The sequence below is a fragment of the Psittacula echo genome (genome assembly GCF_963264785.1).
Source record: "Psittacula echo genome assembly, chromosome: 7".
Classification (NCBI taxonomy): domain Eukaryota; kingdom Metazoa; phylum Chordata; class Aves; order Psittaciformes; family Psittacidae; genus Psittacula; species Psittacula echo.
Genome location: NC_137740.1, coordinates 58784803 through 58805699, shown reverse-complemented (window position 1 = coordinate 58805699; position 20897 = coordinate 58784803). Strand labels below are relative to the sequence as shown.

Here is a 20897-nt window from a genome sequence, read left to right as displayed (position 1 = left end):
GCAAGTTGCTTCAAGCCCCATCCAACCTGGCTCTCAACACTGCCAGGGATGGGGCAGCCGCAACTCCTTGGATGGCTCTAAAAAGCAGCAAGAACAGTGGTGGTGATTTCATCCGGGTGTCTTAGACAAGCCATGGCAGCACCTGCCTTTTTAAAGGGTGTTTGCCCCCCGCATTCTGCTGGTTTTCATCACTTTTCATTTCTGAGGGACAGAAATGGCATCGCTCCCCATCACTGGAAACGTCTCTTCTTTCAGGCCCTGCACCCACTGCTCTCGATTTGGGATAACGGTGTTGGGGTGTCTGGAAGACCTGCCCAAACCGGAAGGGTGGATTTGCTCTGGGTTTGATGGGAAAGCACAGGAGGCATGTGGAGCCCCGTAACCCAGAGCCCTTTGGCAGAGGCTGTGTCAGGTAAGTGGTTCCATGCTGGGGCACACTGCAGGCAGTGAGGGGTCATGGGATGCTGGGACCCCTGATGCAGGGATTTCCCCCCCAGTCCCTTCCACCCTATTATCCAAACAGGATATTTTGCAATTTATTGCAATTATTGCAAACAGGACTATTGCTCTCACTACACACCGGCATGTGGGTACTGGTATACCTGGCTCCTCCAAACACAGCCCTGAGCAAGCAGAGTGCACGCAGGGCTCCTTGTAGCTCTGTAAACCACATCCCTTGTCTGCTGTGTTTGAAAGCACTGCCTGGTGACAGCCCAGTTCCATCCACATCTGAGTTCACCCATGAGGTGAAAGTCAAGAGCCCCCGAGTGAGATAATGCCCTCCCATCATGTATTTCTTTGCATTATGCAAGTGCCTAAGAATAATTTTTGTCTGTAATGGCTTTTCCATTCACTAAGGTATCGATCTGGAGCCACCGGCGCCCGTAATCTCTGTCATGCATTAGCTGACTCCCTGCCTTTTGCAGCATGATGGATATGATAGCAGGGTGGTGGGGCAGGTATGTGCAGCACTGGCCCTCTGATTTTGGAGCTATTTTCCCAGTGCAGGACCCTGCTGGACTGTCATTTAACAGCCTGTGAGACTGAATCACTGTATTCTCAGGCCAGGCAACCAGTCCCTGCCTGTGGAGTGCCTGTGCTCACATTTCAGTAATGTTTGCTTCCAAACACCAGTGAGGTGCTAAGGGATAACAGTTCGCTTGTTTCTTCCATCTTTTACAAAATCTAATCACTTCAAAGCAAGGATGTGATTAATTTAAGACATTGTGAATCTTACACTGTCTATAAAATGAAATATCATTGTGGAACTGCATCTGAGTGATGCAGCTTTCACCTAGAAACTAAATCTGATATAACCATGATTACTATATGCTTTTACTTTGGGTATTTCATTGTATAAATCATCATGAAGTGCTCTTTGGGAAGTCATAGAGAATGATACATCCATGACACTTTTGATAGGACATTTCTCTGTGCTTAGCAGAAAGCATTTATGGTTGCTGTATGGTTGATAAAAGGCTTATGATGTCTTCAATTATTCATTTTTACAAGTGCTTATTCTCCTGATTTGAACAGCCAAATGTGACTGGTTTTAGCAGTAAATTGTGCGTTTTGTTGTTCCTGGAATCAAACGACTTTGCCTCCACTGCAGACTCTCTTCCATATGGAAAGCAATGCTGGTTCCCTCTCAGCTATCACAACATTCTGTGTACTTCTCGCTTTGGGAAGCACCTTTCCGCCTGGCAGCCAGCTCACCCAGCAGCCTCCATTCACACTTGGGCTGCAGTGCCTTCCCTCGTGTCTGTCGGGAGGTTTACGTGCAAGCTGGGGAAGCGGATCTGGTAGCATGCAAGTGGTTTGTTTTGGTGCCCTGAGCTGGTGCTCAGTCGCGTCCGGGTGCCAGGGACCCTACTCTTCAGGTGTACAGCAGCCATGAAGGCTTTAGTGCTGTTGCTCATCTGGGCTTGAGGCAGCCCAGTACCCATGCCCACATGGAAATCCTGCAGGATTGGGTCCCCAGGCAACAAATCCACAAGCAAAGAGATGTCTCGAACCCTCCTGCTGTCACACACAGCCTCCTGCTTCTGCCATGCCCTGGCAGGATGGGGTGCCCTGGCATGCTGGGCTGGGATCCTTCCTCCTTGGGATCATTAGTCTCCAGCAAAAGCCACAGTGATAGAGAGGCAGGTGGGCCTGGAGGCACTTCTGTATTGAAGTGCATTTTCTGGTGCTGCTTCATAGGTTTTTAATGCGATCCGTATGTCCCCTCTGGCCTGTTGCCTGTAGCCAGGCGCTCCCCTGCCTCCTGCTCCTCGCTGCAGTGTTTTCTGTGGATTAGGTTCAACTGGATAAATTCATCTCCTTTTGTATTTATAATCCCAATGAGGGTGGTGTCTTTAACAGAGGCTATTCCTTCTCATTGCTTTGGCAAAGCAAGTAGCAGCTCCCCGCTGTGTTTCTCTTGGATGACACAGAGGTTCTCTGAATAGCAGAGAGAAAACAAGAAGAATCTAAGATGGTTCCATTTATTTTTCCTTTTTTATCTTTTTCCAGGCAGTTCCGTGTATCCACCTCACCCAAAATCCCCCCCAGGACTTCAGCTTTTTGCTTCTCAAGTGCAAAAATCCATCCTTGAGGCTCTGCTTGTGAAGCACACTGATGGAGATGGGGATATCAGAGAGAGTCTCTTTGGCAGGAGAGGAGAAGCAACAAAGGGATTGTTTTTTCCCACTGCCAAAGAGGAACGATTAAGGAAATTCAGAGAATCAAAGTGAGGTGATAGGGGTTTCCGTTCATCATGGGAAATACTCCATCTGGGACTGCAATAGGCCCATATTGACCTTACAAGTGGTTGACTGAATCCCAGACTGGTTTGGGTTGGAAGGGACCTTAAAGCTCATCAGTTCCAACCCCCTGCCACAGACAGGGACACCTTCCACTAGAGCAGGTTGCTCCAAGCCCCGTCCAACCTGGCCTTGAGCACTGCCAGGGATGGGGCAGTCACAGCTTCTCTGGGCACCCTGTGCCAGCGCCTCAGCACCCTCACAGGGAAGGATTTCTTCCTAATGTCTAATCTGTATCTCCCCTCCGTCAGGTTAAAACCAGTCCCTCTTGTCTGTCACTAGATGCCCTTGTAGCTAAAGCATGTAATCTAATTCCTATCATGGCAAAAGCCATTCCTGTGTCTGATCAAGACTGCTGATGTGAGGCAGGAATGAGTGCTTGTGGCACTGCCTCACTTTCCAAGGCAGGGCAGAGCACCAGTGCCTGCTGACCGTGAGCTCTTTCCCCATCCTCCAGACCTCACAGCAGAGAAACCCTTGAGCAAACTTCCTATCAGTGGCTTCAGAGGGGACCTGCACAGCATGGCTCTGACCTGCACTGACAAGAGCTACGGCTGCACTTGCCCAAGCAGCACCAGCACAGGCAGATGGTGCTGAAACCCCACCGGGTTTCTGCTGTCACGTGCAGCAGCGCAGGGCAAAATCCATCCCTGAGCCCCACAGCTTGTTTGCTTGTGGTCTCTTGGCTGCTGTCTACAAACGTTTTTATCTGGCTGAACCACAAATAACTGCTTTCAGCTTTGCCCTTTGGGTTTATGACGAGCCTGCAGACACCAGCCTGTGTCGTGCTCAGTGGCTTTGTCATCTCCCACTCCCTCAGTTCTGTTTCTGGGCTTCATTTGTCTTCCCCATGGAGCCTGTTCTGATACCTTTGAAAATAATTACCTTTGTGTCTTGGTCGTTTTCTAATGTTTGTTTCTGTAAGGAAGGAAAGTGGCATCTCTGCATGTGTCCCTCTGCTTGCTGCTCATGCACTACCTGTCTTTATGACTCAATTACAGTTGTTAGGATGTTTCCCCCGCAGACCCTGTCACCATCCTGGCGGAGCATCTGCTGCCTTGATAGGATTTTCCAATTTGCAAAGTATTATAACAGCCTTTCCTTTCAGGGCAGCATGCTCTGGCTGCATTGTAATGACTCCAAAATGCAGACTGTTTCTGATGCTCTGGAATGAAAGGAGCAGTCCTGGGGGCATTGTTCTGGCTAAGCATTTCTCCAAGACTGACACTACCTGCTTTTTGAAGTGGAATAAATACAATTAACCACAGTGGCTCTCTGCTCTCTTCCCTCAGCAGACTGCTCACACATGGATCTCCCTGGCTGCATGGGACCATGGGCCCTGACTCTCTCCTGCTTTCCATAGCAGCTCTGTCATCTGCAGGGAGGTTTTGTACATGCTTATCAAAGAGGAGCAGTGACCACACTGCATCACCCAAAAGAAATATTCCTCTTTCACTGTCTCCATTATTTTACCCCGCTTCTCTGAATTTGTTCATTACTCTTCTTGCTGTTTCCTCACTGTCCAGGCAGTGCTTGATTTCCCCCCCACCTTATGCATATTCAGTTTGTTATTCACAGTCAGTTCTGAGCAGAACATGAACCTGGCAACATCAGGGTAATATTTTCCACTGCTAGTGAAGGGCAGCACAAATTAGCCCTTTTGGCTAATGGCAGGGCTTGTGTATGATGCGATTTTAATAAGAAGCGGGTAAGGAAATGCTGGTGACAAGAGGTGGTAAAGGTGCATGGGTAGGAACCCATCTCAGCTGCAAATCCTCCATCAGTGCATCCTGAAGCTGCTGCACGGGTACAGAAACCCTCCTGTTTTCTCCCTTTGCAGAGGGGTTCAGCGACCGTCCCAGTCATCCGGTGAGCCAGCTGCGAAGCGAGGAAGCCTTTGGTGTGTTTTGGTTTCAGTATTGCTCAGCTCCGTTCTCTCCGCTCAGGCTGTTTGGCCCATTGGCTCCCTCACAGCCTCTCTTGCTTCTCAACTGGGAACGTGCTTTCCCCGGGAGTGTCCCCTGAAATGTCCCCTCCTCTTCATGCAGGGAAGCTAGAGAGTTAGCGATTGCAGCAGGGAAACAGGGGAGGTTGCACTTCATGGCTAATCTTTCTGTTCCCAGTGAATCTGCTTTTGAAAGTGGAGGCCTGTTCCTAACTCCTTGAAATATGTGGGAATTCACTGGCAGTCAATGCACAGTTGCTCTGCTTTCTAAGGAAGTTAAGATCATAGAATCATAGAATAGTTTGGGTTGGAAGGGACCTTCAAAGCTCCTCTAGTCCAACCCCCTGCAGTGAGCAGGGACATCTTCCACTAGATAAGGTTGCTCAGAACCACGTTCAGCCTGGCCTTGGATGTCTCCAGGGGTGGCTAGCTCTGAGTGTAGGCAAAAGAAGCCATCCTTTTATTTTCATAGAAAAGGAACCTACTTGTTGTCTCACTTGTCTTTGAGCTGATGTCTTTAACCATTCCCTCAGGTTATGTCTAGGCACCAGAGAGACATTTCTCAGGGACGGGGTGCATCAACCAGGCTGGTTAGGGTCTGACAATCTTCTCTCCCCACCCCTTGCCATAATCGTGCTGTGCACTGCTCGAGGCACTGACCCATTCCAAGGAGGCAACTGTCCCCTGAGCAAATCTCATTAAGGAAATCTCCTTTCCTGTTGGTGAAGCACCTCCACTCGTCCATTCCTCCCTGTACTGAGGGCTACCAGACTCTTCTTCCCTGTGCACTATGTACATATGATTTATTTCTTACATATATATTTATTTATGTTTATATTTATAATATATATATTTTTTTTATACACATCGAAACTCTTTACTTAGTCTCATGCTTATGCAAACCAGCCTTGCTCCCTGCAGCTGTGCCCACAGATAGGCTCTGCCCTGGCCTGTCCTTATTCCCAGCATCTGTGTGTCCTCCTGACCATTCCCTGCCTTTTCACTTGGTGAGGATTTTACAAGAAGCATTTCCTCAGGGCTGCTGTTTCTGTCCTCTTGGCATGTTCCTGTGGTTTCCATGCTGGTCTGTTGCAATATCACCCTGCTGCCCTACCCAGCCTTGCAGCCCCGCTCATTCATGTGCTCTGTGACCCATTCCAGCTGGGTTATCTATATTCAAGGAGCCATATTCTGGCTATCTCTTCCTCCCTTTTAAATTTCAGAGCCCATTACAACCCAAATGAAGGCTTCCCCTGTTCTCCAGAAGAGTATGTTAAATTGGGCTGTCTCTGTGCTGTGTATAAGAGCTTCTTCACAGGTTTCCTGTCCCTTCTGTTTCTCTGAAACCCAGCATTTTTCAAAGTTTAATTTAAGTTGTGAGTGCAATACCTTTAAAGTGCGTCTGGCACACTATGAGCACCTGCTTGCTGTTCCCTCCTTAGCTTTTGAGCAGACCTACTGCCTCTGATTTAGACATATTAAATGCAAACCATGGCTTTTATCCGTCTCCCCTTTCAGGCTCCATCTGTCTCCTTAAAATGCTGAAGTTTTTGCTTGAATCTTTTCCAGCTGCCACAAGTATTTTGGGGAGGCTGAGGCAGATTAGGTTTTATAGCTGCTTTATTCCACATTCTGCACCTGCCACCTCTGCTTTTCCCACCTCTTTCCATGTTCTGTGTTTAAACCCTTTGGCACCTTTGGTACCACATCATGGTCACTAAGAAGGACTTTGCAGTGGGATTAGCATGAGTTGTTAATATAATATAGGGAAAGATTTGAATGTTTCTCTCAGGTTGCTGCCACTGAAATAACAGCAGCTGGTTGAAACCCAAACCACCTTTCAGCTGGAGCCTTCTGATGTTTGCAATCCCAACCCTCTTGCAGATGGGGCTGCAAGCAACAGCCCCCTTCTATAAATCTGTGCATATGGATCTCTGCTAACCCCAGCCCTTTCACTGGTCTCCTGTGGGTAAATACGCATGCATGAGGGAATGAGGCCAACTGCACGTGGCCTTTTGCCAACACATCCAAAGAAGACTTGAGACAACTCGACTGTTCTTTCAAGGAGGGTGCTGTTGAGGCCAGCTCCCTCCTTCAGACAGGCATGGGGATGGTGTTCATCCCTCTGCTGCGTGCTGAAGGCGTCTTCCCCTTGGTGACATTTGGCTTCACCACCCCCGGCAGTAAACCAGGGGCTGAATCTCTCCCACTGGAGGACAGAGGGGGATGCACCCTGCCACTGTGGAAACAGGAAGTGGTAAAAGGCTAAGTCTTTTTTTAGAGCTCAGTTGGCTATTGAGAAGATGAACAGTTATCTGCTATTGTTATCTAATGGTGAGTCTTTTGCTTCCTGTGTTATTGTAGGTAATGCAGGGATCGAATTCCCTTTCTCATTTCCTTGAGATCTTTTCTCAATTCAGTTTCCCTTTCTCATACCCTTATGTGAGCAACTCTCGGGTCACGTCCTAGTTTGAAGTTGTCTTTTGGCAAAGAGAAGATGCAGGAGATGAGGGCTGAGGGGGACCAGGGCTAACTCCCATTTAGGCCTGTGGCGTTTGTGGGTTGCAGTTGATGTCTGTACAACAACAGATGGAAGGACAAAGCTGCAGAAGAGGTAGAGAGGGCAGTTACCGTGGACAAAGTCTCATCTGCATCAACTGCTGTGTCGAGGGGCAGAGCCTGGGCTGGGGCCAGCACACCTCAGTGGGCTGGCATCAAGGGATGGGTGTTAGGCACCACTCCTGTGGTGTGTCTGCAGGCTTTGCAGGTGTAAGGACACCCTTAAGGATACCCTTGCAGACTGGTGTAGTGAGGCCTGGCCTGAGCTTTTCTCTTGTTAACTGTTCAGAAGCACGTATTTTTTCTTCTTCTCTGCCCTGGGGGATTTCTAAGCAAATAAAGGTGATGGAGGATGCAGGGCAAGAGAAGGCTGTTCCCCGTGCTCTGAGCTGGGCAGCCTGCAAGGGCAGATCTTCTGTCTCTCTCTTTTAATTAGAAAGGTAGTCTTGGCACTCACTTTTGAGGGGAACTCTCTTCCCTTGGGGTCCTGTGCTCATACAGATGTACTGGGAGGATTGGATGTGTCTGCTCAGTGCTGGGAGCACTCCATTGTCTCCTGCAGCACTTGGATCCACAGCACTGTTCTCCTCCCTCTTCCTTTTGAACTCCCAAGCCATCTTCCAGGAAGAGATCTTCCTTCCAATGGCAGCCTCCAACTCGGGATGCAGACCTGAAAGGGATCGCAAGCATGGGTAGTGATGGCTGACATAGGATCAGTGTGATCTCTTCCCTTGCCTTGGTGCTGTTTCCACACAAGTCCCTTGGGAAGGGCGTGCTGCCTCTGCTGCTATCCTGCCTCACAAGCAGAAGGAGAGGACTTGGCCTGAAGCGTGCGTACCTGTTCATCAGCTGTACGACTGTGGGAAATGGGAGGAGAGAATGAGATCGGAGGATGCTGAGCTCCTGAACTGGCCTTGATGGTGCTCATGCCTGTGCCTGCTCAGCCTGGAGAGTCACTGCTTCACGTTAGAGAGGGATCTGGCCAATGTCACTGATGGAAGCGTTGTGTCAGTGATTCTGCTCATACTTAGATGCAAACAGGGCTGTCCTGAGGTTGAAATGGGCTAAGAGCAGCCTTGGGGATGCTACTGCCTTGTCTAAATTCACTGTCATTATTTGTCTTGCACCTTAATTGGCACCACACAGGCAGTGAACCTGTCAGAGGCACTGCTGAAGTAGGCACTGTGTAAGCTCTTTTTAATCCTATTTTGGACTTAGGTTGAGAAGTCAGCATGCCAGATAGTTGAGTCCTGTTGGATATGTTGCCTTCCTTACTGTACTTTCTCAGCTGACGTGTTATGCATAGCATGGGTGCAGCACATTCTGTAATCTGCATTTCCAGCACCCTTACAACAGCCTCTTCTTACACTTCTTCAGGAAACCAGCATTGAGGCTGAACACGAAAGAATTGTATTTGTTGGTCTTAAAAATCCCCTGAATAGCATGCTCCAGAATCAGGATGGAGTAAACTTGAGTATCTAATGTGAATGACACATGGCAAAAGCATCCTTCTGCCTCCCTGCTAGAATAGTGAAAGCGCCATACCCTTTCCAGCACAGCATTGCACAACATCATGTAGCTGATTACTTCAGAAAGAAATTTTACACTTACCTATATTCAAAGCACTGTTCTGATTTCAAAGAAAGAAGAAGTCATAGGGTAACATAGAGCTTGTAGAAGCAGGCAGGAATGGCATACATTTTCGCGTTTTAAAGTCAGTTGGCTTGTCAGGAGTTCACTGAAAAGTAACATAAGCAATGATTTCTTTTCTTAAAGCTTGTCTAATACATCATTTAATTTCAGCCTTGTTGTAGCGGAGCCAAAACCACTGGTCCAACCTGAAGCATTCCCTGCATACACAGTGATTGCATGGTGAGTACAAAGCCGTTCTATGGTCCAGATGAACCTTTAGAAGCGGTTTCTGCTGAGGCCGCCTTTCTCTGTTCAGTCTGTGCTGAGTTTTAATGTATCTTCAAAGGTTTCTTAGGCTTACTGGGTTGAGTACAGCTCATATAAGCTACCAGTTCTTCAACTAAGCACATACATACGGCAGATGATAAAGCATGAAGTAGCTACGCTGGATCCACCATTAAAGACCAGGTTGGACAGGGCCTTTAGCCGCCAGGTCTAGTGTGAGATGTCCCTGCCCATGGCAAAGGGTTGGAACTGGATGACCTTAAAGTCCTTTCCAACCATAACCATTCTGTGATTCTAATTTGAGGCTGGGCCGGACCATTTTCTCCATAGGAGAAGGCTCGTAGAACTTCCTTGCATTTGTCTGGGTCTCTGAGGAGTTATATGTCCTGATGAGAATTACTTCAAAATGTTTTGGTGGATTTATTTTTCAGCTAACTGAGTTTTTTGCTGGGTGTTTTGCTTCTGTTTTTTCATAACAAACCTAGGAAAAATATTCTTATAGTTCAATCTAGAAAAACACTTCAAATGGAGCGGTTTCCATGTTGGAGTTCCTGGTTTTCATTGAAATGTGATGCTACCACTAACGGCAAGTGCTGACAGGATTGGCTGAAGTGTCTGATCCTTTTTTCGGGGGTCTGACTCTGGAGTGCCTTGTAATTAAATGGTTTAGTGCACACAGTCTAATTACTATAGACTGACAATCAAACAGGGTGACTCAGCCAGCCCTAGACTAAGCTCATTTGGGTTTTGAGCCATGTGGTTTGTTTGCATTTCACAAGGGACAAGAGAACACAGTTAAAAACTGTAAAAGCAGCTTCTGGCTTGGAATGTTCCTCTGGAAAATCAACAAATGACCCTGCAGAACTTCTGGCATGGTCACGGTGCCCTCATGTGGGTTTATCTTTGACCCGAGACAGTTTACAGTACAGAGAGGAGAGGCAAAGGGTTTGGCGTGTTACTACTGCAGGGCTGTGCGGTTCACCTTCATGGGGAAGACTGTTCTCCCCCTCCAAACAATAAGAAACCCCACTCAGAGGAAGACCAGAGCCTGTGAAAGCCCTTTGCCTACTCCAGTGCATGTCAGGGAGATTTGGGCTGATTTTGCACAGAAGCAACTAAGGGCTGCTCTCCTGGCTGGGGCAGGGAAGCAGGCAGTGGTGGGCACAGGCAGATTGCAGGCAGCTCTTACTGCAGCAGTTGCCCAACAGTGGCCTGCTGGAACAGGGAGCAGCATGAGTGACTGTAAATATAACTGTATTGTTTGGCAAAGCCTGGATTAACGTGATGAAAGCAAAGTTTCGGGGCAAGCTTCAACCAAAGTCTGACTGGGGAAAGCTGATGGCTGCATCTCAGGTGTGACAGTTGCACTCTCTTGTCTGCAGAGTGAAGAGCAGCTCTTCTGCAGGCAGGATATCTCCAAATAGAAGGGATGAATACCTAAAGGAATGAACACTGACCATGTAGCACTTGCAGGCAACTGCGCTCTTCCTGTTAGCCTGAAAATGTGAGCATCCATGAGAAATAAAACAGCTCGGCAAGGTGATGTCTTTTGCCTGTAAGGTTGGGAATGCGTCTCTTGTCCAAGGAAACTCCTCTTGCCCATCCTTGACCTCTCAGACTGCTGGCTGCGATCCAAGAAAACAAGAAGAGGTGGGGATTGAAAAAAAGTCATTCATATCCTCTGTTTCTTGCTTTAGATATTTAAGAGGCAATTTCAAGATGTTTCAATTAGGATATTTCATTAGGAAGCATTTCATTACCAAGAGCGTGATCAAGCACTGGAAGAGGCTTCCTAGAGAGGTGGTTGAGGCTCCAAGGCTGTCAGTGTTTAAGATGTATTTGGACAATGCCCTTAATAACATGCTTTAAGTTTTTGTCAGCCCTGGAGGGGTCATGCACTTGGACTAAATGATCACTGTAGGTCCTTTCCAACTGAAGCAGTCTGTTCTCTTTCTGTTGCATTTTGAACTGAACCAGTCTACAAATTGGGGTTTGGGAGACAGCAGGTTCTGTAGCATTCTGCAGCAGTAGCAGAGACCTCAAGTTGTCCTGCTAAAGCTGTGTAACCTGCATGATATTTTTCTGCACAAAATAAGTTCCTGAAAGGCTAACTTACCATTTTTGTAACCAAAGTCAAGAAAGTAAGAAGGGGTAGGGGAAAAAAAGTAATTCATACGATCTGTTTCTGCTAAGCTTTAAAGTATACAAATTGCTTTCCTACCCAAACGATGCCCAATGCCATTTTCCCCATTTTATACTTTCAAGGAGCCAAAGCCATTAGAAGCATGAGTAACTGTGCTAGGATGCTGATCGCAGGAATCATTCTAGGCATTAGTTATTCAGACTTGAACCTTCTCTCCTGCGTGAAGAAAACAAAGGAAATGCTACCCGCAGTCAGACAGTCACTATTTTTAGCGTGGCTGGAAGGTAGCACCAAAGGTATGATTTTTCTCATCTGCACGTTGCTGTGCATCATGATCTGGCTTTAGAGCAACCTCCTTCTGTGCCATCTGGGAGGAGGTGGGAAGTGAGCAGGGCTGGGTGACCTGTGTCTGTGCATACTCCGCTCCACCCCACTGCTGTGCCTACAGGATTGCTGGAAAATAATAACCACAGCCCAGTGGTTAAACCCAGTATAAATGAGGATGTGCTGTGCTCAGGACATGGCAATAAGAGCTGATGCAGTCAGCCACCCTGACCAAAGCCACACATGAGAGAAGCTAAGCTCCTGTGACCTGCCATGCTCTGCTTTGCTCATATAATTCATTAGGGGCTGGGTCTGGCACTAAATCCAGCAGCCTGCCAGACCCTGGTAAAACTTGGTGTCTGGACAGAGTGAAGGGTGAACGCTGCCTTTAATACACTCTGTGTATTTAAACTGATACCTTTCCCCTGTGCTTTGACTCCTGTGATGCACGGAAGTGAACCTGGACAGTTCTCCGCAGCAGGCGGCTAAGCAGAGGTGCATTCTCAATGAGCTACATCCCAGCTCTGATGCAGCCTGCTCTTCCTCCTCTTACAAATGGAAGGAAGATGCAAGTTCACAGGCTGCTGTACCGTCATAAACTGTCCTTGTGCAGCTAGAAATTGGAGAAGAAAACGTGGCCCATAGGCTGCTGGGATTCGTACTAACCTATTTGCGGGCTGAATCCTGGCTCTGAGTGAGATTTTGTTTTCTCCCATGTATGGTAACTCAGTGACACAGAATTTTCCAGCAATAAAAAAAATGGATCTGCCTTTTTCAGCTTGGGTTTTGTGTGGACTTGCATTTGTAACATCGTCTGCAACTGTGACCTGAGACAATTGAACCTGCCTAACTGTTGCTGTGTGTGTATACACTGTGTGATGCCAGCAGAGATTATGCATCCTCCCTTCTCGTTGCTGTTGCTGCCTGGGGTCTGCCATTTCTCTACCAGTTAAATGTGTCATATTTTTATTGAGTAGCAACGTCCCAACACTGAGAAGAGCTAAATACAACACAGGCATAATGAATCACAGGCTCTGGTAGACTTGCTCAGCCCCAGGAGGCTGTCTGGAGCTGGCCAAGGGGTGAAACATCGTGGCCTAACTCTTGTTTTTCTTCACTTTTGCCGGCAGAGTGCACCCACGGGAATAAGGAAAACAAGACTCATCATGCCTGCATGAGAATCCAGGATCCTAAATGGGCCTGGAGCAGGAACACGTCTGGAAGGGTGAGGGGGGTGAGTGGCATCGTGCTTTGTTCTGCTCAACATCCCTCTCCAAGGAGGGGGCTGGCTGAGCAGTGGTTTTACTGGAAAAGCCTTGGTCAGTGCAGTGAGCAGTGCAGATGAAATGTGAGCGAAAAGTGAAATGAATGCCTTGGTCAGTGCAGCCTCCTGTGAGAAGACCAAATGAAATGGAGAGTATGGACAGAAGTGCATGTGTGTGTACCATGCAGCCCTTTCCCTCTGCTAAGGGCAGGGTAGGCTTCAGGACAGACATCAAAAGATAAAGCCTGACTGGAGAAGAACCACAGATGTGCAGCAAGAAGGACCATAGAACTTGGAAATATGACCTATGAGGGCAGACTGAGTGAACTGGCTTTGGCTGATCCAGGGGAAGGAAGACTAGGGAGACTAGTTAAGCCTATGAGTACATAAAAGACTACCACAGAGTAAGGCAGTAAATTGATCTCCCAGTGGGGATAGGGAAAAAACTACAATAATATCTTTGAAAATACATTGAGAGAAACTTTCCAACTGCAGGATAAACACCCCCTGGAAAACATTCAGATTGGGATATCTCCATCAATAGATGTTTTTCAGACCAAGTTACACAAACCTCTGTCAAGAATGCCGGTTTGGGCAGCAAGGGTGGACAACGTGGCTTTTGGGGATTGTCTTAATTTCAGTCATTTTTCATTAGTTGGTTTCACTGTGCTGAAGCAAGAAGCCATTGCACGGGGTGAAGGCATTCATGCACGTGCCTAGTGTGGTGGGACTTTCATGCGGCTGGCTGCCCAGCGCTGTGGCTTCCCTGTGGTTCAGGGACAGGTGAGTTAGACAACCGAGGAGGTGGCAACTCTTGGTCAGAATTAGTATCACAGAGACATGCAGCAACAGCTACTGATGCTGGGTATGATACAGAAGCCCCTGAACTGGCTGGGATGTGGCTGGGGCAGCAGAAGAGCGTGCTAGGACAAAAGGCTTCTTTTTAATCCTGCTTCTGTTTTGAGGTTGCCGATCTCTTTAGAGTGACAAAGGGAGAGGAGTGACTGTGACTCCCAGTGCTTACCCTGGAACAGCTTGTTCTTCTGTAGCATAGGAAACAATGACTTGGATGAAGATGCTGACGCCGGCTTTTTCCCAGAAAGAAGCACCGCCGGAAGGTAGGAGTCATGAGCCTGAAAAAGCCAGCACAGCTCAGCACATCCCTCTGGAATTTGGATGCCCTCCCTCACTCCCCCTGTGGTCTCCTCTCCTGCTTCCCTGCGGGCATGGCAAGGGAAGCGGGTGAGGTTTACCCTGCAGGGGCTCCTGGGCTCCAGCTAAGATTGCTTTTGGTTATCTGCAGATTTTGTAAGTTTCCAAAGTTAGGGGAAGGTTTCCCTCCACCATGGGTGGTCTCTTCAGGCACCGTCATGGTCTGAAGCGTCTGTGCAGCAAGAAGGGAGGGATGAACCGTGTCAGGAGGCGAGGCGGGTTGGGGATTTCTGTACCACCCAGGCAGGTGAACGTTTAAGTTATGCTCCTTCCTGCAAGTGGTTGAGCATAAGGGGAACCTGAGATGGCGCTGAGAACCATGAGCAGGGGACTTCTGCAGGAGGGAAGTGGGTGTGTGGAGAGGCAGAAAGCAAGCCTATGTGTTAGTGACTTGGAGCAGCCAACGGAGAGGGCAGGAGGCTTTTGTCCAGCTCCTTGCAGGTACCTACCTCCACACAGTCTAAGGACTGGGGAGATGCTCAGTGAAGGATCTCAGCCCAGGCTAAGGCCTTCCTGAGCAAGCATCCACATAAACACAGCAATTAGTGGTAAATGCGGGCTGGCCAGCTGCCCATCTCACTCATGTCCCTACTCAGAAGAGCCGCAGGAACTCATCTGCCATCAGATTCAGTGTATATACATAAGGTGTAAACAGATTTAAAATGCTGGGAAGTGTACTAAACCATTTTGCCTATGCAGGGAAGTGCCTGCTGTGAAACCCAAGCTCCGGTGCTCATGCTCCGACAGCATGCTTTCAGCAAAGGGACACAAAAGGGTGTCATACAGAAACCCAGCCAGGACCTGAGCCCTGTGCCCTAGCCATGCCTAGGCAAGCAGGCACTGCCTCCCTGATTCTCTCTGACGGCCAGTGCCTCAAGCTGCATGAGAGAAGCACCCTATCCAGCCCCTCTGCAGCCAGGGAAGGGCACCAGTAGCTGGCTGCATTGCACATGAAAGCTGCATTGAAAGCTGAACCCTGTGGTTCTCTCCCACATGCCTGGCTCAGGCTGGCACCCAGGGAATGCAGTGTGAACCTGCATTCTGCAACAGCCCTGAGGGTTATTTCTTTTATGGGGGTTTATTTGAAAACACTTTCTATGTCCTTGCAGATGTTTCATCTTCTCTGATGTCAGAAAGCCCTTGGAAAGACCTTATTCTTTTGGGAGTGAAGAAGTCCATATGCAGGGGAACATCATCTCCTGCCGAGGTGGGGGTAACACACAGTGAGATGCTGAGTTTGGACACAAACTTGTAGGATATGACCTCAGACCAAAGGCTGACTCCTTTCAGGGTGGAAAACCATAGATACACCCCAGAAACAGCTTTCTGGCTCATTCCAGTTGGGCAGTGGAAGTCCAGCAGCCAGGGTAGGTATGGCGTATCATGTCCTGAACCTCAATAGCCCCCAGTGGGGAATGGTACTGATTTAAGCAGAACCCTTGCTCTGGCTTTTGTGGCCAGGGTCTCTCCTGTTCCAAGCTTTTATGCTAACAATACCCATGTTAGCTTGCCTGGAGCCTAGTTAGTACACAACTTGGCAAAATGTATTTGCGCACACTGATCCCTGCTTGTGCTTGTCTGTTTGACAGAGAAATAGAAGAGGCTGAAAGTGGGTACAGACTGAAACTAGTTTAAGTCAGAAAGCAGCCACAAACCCTGTTTTCTGTGCAGCAAGCAGCCTTCAGGCACACATGGGAGCCCTGAGCCGGTGAGTTATGCCGGGGCTGGCACTGTAATAATGTGCTGGGGTAAGCTGCCTGCATCTCGTAGGAATTGAGACAGAGGCAGCTTTGCTTGGGGGAAGTCTGGTAGAGAGGGACTGTAGCTTGTCCCCATCAGAGGGACCTTGACAGGCTGGAGAGATGGGACCATGCAAACTTCATAGAGTACAAGAAGGCCAAGTGCAAGGTCCTGCACATGGGCTGGAGCAATCCCAAGCACAAACACAGGCTGGGGAAGACTGGATTGAGAGCAGCCCTGATAAGAAGGACTTGGGGGTGCTGGGTGACAAGAAGCTCCCCATGACCCGGCTTCAGTGTGTGCTAGAGCTCAGAAACCACCCGTGTGCTGGGCTGCAACTCCAGAGTGTGAGCAGCACGACAAAGGAGGGGATTCACCCCCTGTGCTGTGCCCTGGTGAGACCCTCCCTGCACTCCTGCATCCACCTCTGGGGCAGCAGCACAAGAGGGACGTGGAGCTGTTGGAGCGAGTCCAGAGGAGGCCATGGAGATGCTGCGAGGGCTGAAGCAGCTCTGCTCTGGAGCCAGGCTGAGAGAGCTGGGCTGGTTCAGCCTGGAGAAGAGAAGGCTCCTGAAGGGGAGACCTTAGAGCAGCTCCAGCGCCTAAAGGGGCTACGGGAAACCTGGAGAGGGGCTTTTGCCGGGGGCATGTAGGGACAGGACAAGGCGGAGAAGGAGGATGGATGGGGATGCGGATGCCGCGGCGCCGCTGCAATGCTCTAAATGACTCGTCCGTTACCGGTACCGTTTCCCACCTCACCCCTCCCGGTGCCCGTCGTTGGGCGGCAGCGCGGGGTCCGCCCCGTACCCGCCGCAGCCAGCCGGCGGCACCTCCCCCAGCGCCGCTGCCCCGGCCCGGCCCCCGCCAGCCGCCCGCGCTGCTTCAGCGCCGCGCCGCGCGGGGGAACGGCGCTTAAATGCCTCGGGCGCGGCTGCAACAAAGGCGGGAGGCGGTAGGAGGCTGACGGGGCCGCGGTGAGTGAGGGACTGATGGGGCCGGGGTTGGGGTCAGAGGTGCTAAGGGAGGGAAGCGCCGCGCCCAGGGCAGCCCCGTGGCTCCCGGGCATTTCAGCGTGGCCAGGCTGGGGGGGCGGCTCCGGCGCGGGGTAGACCTGGCAGCCAGTCTGGAGAGAGCGCTGCTCTGACTGACAAGCGTAACTTTCATTAATTCCTACTATTGCTGTTGTTATTATCATTATTGTTATTATTAGTTATCGTTATAGCCCCATAAATACAAAGTTGTAAGCGGTAGTTGTTATGGCCGTGGCTGCCCATGCTGTTCGTTGTCTACCCCCCCCCCTTCCCCCCAGCCTCGGCTGGCTCCGTTCCCCGGGCGGGGGTGGGAAGCGGTGGGTCCCGGTCCCGGTCCTGGCGCCTGTGCCGCTCGGCGGGGCTTTGCCAACGGAAAACCGAGTCGATGCTGGCCGGGAGAGGGGGATAATGCCGACGAAAAACGTACCCTGAGCTTCCAGCCCCTCCCTCTCCTCGCGTTTGTGCTTATTCTCATCTGGATTTAAGCGATCCTTAGGTCCGCACGGTGCTACGAGTTGTAGCGAGGAATACGGGCTGTAAGTAATTTTAGAAGTAGCTGGATCCGTTTTTAGTTAGCTCACTGTAGGTCTGGCTGCAGAGGGGAAATAATGCCATCGAAGGTGTTTTCTGTGGTGCTGTGCAGTGTTTCCTTTCGGGGCAGATCTTCGTTACTGTGTTTACGAGCCCCTCTCCCTTGCAAATCGGGGAGGTAAGGGAATGGAAACTGCTGCTGCTCCATGCTGTTAGTAACTGCTTGCTGCAACTGGATCTAATCACTGACAGTGTCAAAACAAAAATATCCAAGAGGGGAAAAGGTGCCATCGCAAGCAGCTGGATGTAGCAGGAGATTTTCTTGGCTGTGAGGGAGTGAGAAACCAGAGCTGCCTATTAATGTGTGAGGAATGAATTGCTATGTGTGACTCTTTCCTTAGTGGCACGCTCACCAGACTGCTTAAAAGGTTGGTAGCTAACCTAGCTTGATTTTGTAACAATCCTTACATGAAGGATTGTGGAATAATTCTTCTGAGCTGGGCTAACCTTAAATATCCCTTCTAACCTATTCTATGATTCTGCATGAGAGCGCAGAGAGGCAGTGCAAGGCGACCCCAGCAGCGTGGGGTAGACTTACCTGATGTGGGGTACCGAGGGGGAAGGGGACAGCTTTCTGTCCTTCACTTTTGCTAAAAAGCCTGGCTATTGGCTTTGGTCTTGCATCTTGGATTGTTGTCCTCATCTGCTGGGGTCCAGGACAACATAAGGTAACAAGCACACATCCTTTGCACTTCATAACCGTGCCTTTGCCTGGGTCATTGTGTCATGGGAGGTTTAAGTGGAGCTTTGAGTAACTGAGGAGTTCTTATAGACATGAGTGATGCTGAATATTCCCTGTGAGGAAGAATATTGCTGGGAAAAACCTTCCCCAGAAGGCCCCTGGGACAGAAGCCAAGAGTGTCTAATGAGGCAACCTTTTCCTATGAGCTGCAGCTCTTGCTGTTGGAGGGTGAGGGTTTGGGGGGCAGCAGGCATGCGGACCTCGGGGGGCAGGCAGCCCCTCTCTAGGTGTCCTCTCTTCTGGGCAGCCAATCTCCTCATTTCTGCGTACGCTGCTGCTTTGGAGGTGATGCAGGTGCTGAGTCTAGGCACATCATCCATTCTCTTCTGGGTTAGCTGATACATCAGTTCGCTGCAGGAGGTGATAGTGCAGCTCCATGGTGCTGGGAACAGGACAGCCATGTGGGGCTGCAGCCTTAGGTAAGCCTATCCACTGGCTTGCTTTCCTTCATTTTACAGTCGCTTCCCTTAGGTAGGCAAAATACTGTGGAAGGAGCTCTTCCACAGAGCGTTCATAATGCATTCACAGAATCCCGAGGGTTGGAAGGGACCTCAAAAGATCATCTAGTCCAACCCCCCTGCAAGAGCAGGGTAACCTAGAGTACATCACACAGGAACTTGTCCAGCTGGGCCTTGAATATCTCCAATGTAGGAGACTCCACAACCCCCCTGAGCAACCTGTTCCAGTGCTCTGTCACTCTCACAGTAAAGAAGTTTTTCCTGATGTTCACATGGAACCTCTTATGCTCCAGTTTACACCCGTTACCCCTTGTCCTATCACTGGACATCACTGAGAAAAGCCTAGCTCCATCATCCTGACACTCACCCTTTACATATTTGTAAACATTGATGAGGTCACCCCTCAGTCTCCTGTTCTCCAAGCTAAAGAGACCCAGCTCCTTCAGCCTCTCCTCATAAGGGAGGTGTTCCACTCCCTTAATCATCTTTGTGGCTCTGCGCTGGACTCTTTAAAGCAATTCCCTGTTCTTCTTGAACTGAGGGGCCCAGAACTGGACACAATATTCCAGATGCGGCCTCACCAAGGCAGAGTAGAGGGGGAGGAGAACCTCTCTTGACCTACTGACCACTCCCTTTCTAATGCACCCTGGGATGCCATTGGCCTTCTTGGCCACAAGGGCACATTGCTGGCTCATGGTCATCTTCCCATCTACCAGGACCCCCAGGTCCCTTTCCCTTTCACTACTTTCCAGCAGGTCAATCCCCAACCTGTACTGGTACATGGGGTTGTTCCTCCCCAGATGCAAGACTCTACACTTGCCCTTGTTGAATTTCATCAAGTTTCTCCCTGCCCAACTCTCCAGGCTGTCCAGGTCTCGCTGAATGGCAACACAGCCTTCTGGCGTGTCAGCCACTCCTCCCAGCTTAGTGTCATCAGTGAACTTGCTGACAGTACACTCAATTCCCTCATCCAGGTCATTGATGAAAATATTAAACAGCACTGGTCCCAGCACCGACCCCTGAGGGACTCCACCAGTCACAGACCTCCAGCTAGATTCTGCCCCATTGACCGCAACTCTCTGCCTTCTTCCTTTCAACCAGTTCTTGATCCACCTCACTACCTGATCATCAAGCCCACACTTCCTTAGCTTATCTATGAGGATGCTGTGGGAGACAGTATCAAATGCCTTACTGAAATCAAGGAAAACCACATCTACCGCTCTACCATCATCCATCCACCTAGTTACTTCCTCATAGAAGGCTGTAAGGTTGGTCAAACATGACTTCCCCTTGGTAAAACCATGTTGGCTACTCTTGATGACCCCCTCATCCTTGATATGTCTAGAGATGGTGTCAAGAATAAGTTGTTCCATCACCTTTCCAGGGATGGAGGTAAGGCTGACCGGTCTATAATTACCTGGGTCCTCCTTCTTGCCCTTCTTATAGACTGGCGTGACATTTGGCATCCTCCAATCCTCAGGCACCTCTCCCATTTCCCACGACTTACCAAAGATGATGGAGAGTGGCCTAGCAATGACCTCCGCCAGCTCCCTCAGCACCCGTGGGTGTATTCCCTCCGGACCCATCGATTTATAGATGTGCAGATTGCTTAACTGATCCCTAACCCAATCCTCATCCACCAAAGCAAACTCCTCCTTTATCCTGACTGCTTCTGGGGCTATAGGAATCTGGGGCCCCCGGGGAGAGTCTGCAGGAGTAAAGACAGAGGCAAAGAAGGCATTCAGCACCTCTGCCTTCTTGATATCCTCTGTCTCCAGGGCACCCTCCTCGTTCAGCAGTGGGCCTATACTGCCTCTTGTGTTAGTTTTATGCACTATGTATTTGAAGAAGCCCTTTCTATTGTCCTTAACCCGACTTGCAAGATTAAGTTCCAAGGAGGCCTTAGCTGTCCTAATTGCCTCCCTACATCGTCTAACAACTGTCCTATATTCCTCCCAAGTGGCCAGCCCCTCCTTCCATAATCCATAGATTCTCTTTTTCCCCATGAGTTTGCTCAGCAGTTCCTTGTTTAACCACGCTGGTCTCCTGGCTCCCTTACTTGATTTCCTACCCATTGGGACGCTGTGATCCTGAGCTTGGAAGAAGTGGTCCTTGAGAGCCTTGAGCCCCTTTACCCCCTTGGTCCTTGAGCCCCTTTACCACCTAG

The 20897-nt window shown here is 49.6% G+C and overlaps 1 long non-coding RNA gene across 1 annotated transcript; it reads left to right on the top strand.

Annotated features, from left to right (window-relative positions):
- Window positions 1-296: 296 nt before the first annotated feature.
- On the top strand, window positions 297-10739 carry LOC308223850. Its single transcript, XR_013957423.1, has 3 exons — window positions 297-412; window positions 9112-9180; window positions 10608-10739. It is a non-coding gene; the product is annotated as an uncharacterized lncRNA (long non-coding RNA).
- The last annotated feature ends 10158 nt before the right edge of the window (window positions 10740-20897 follow it).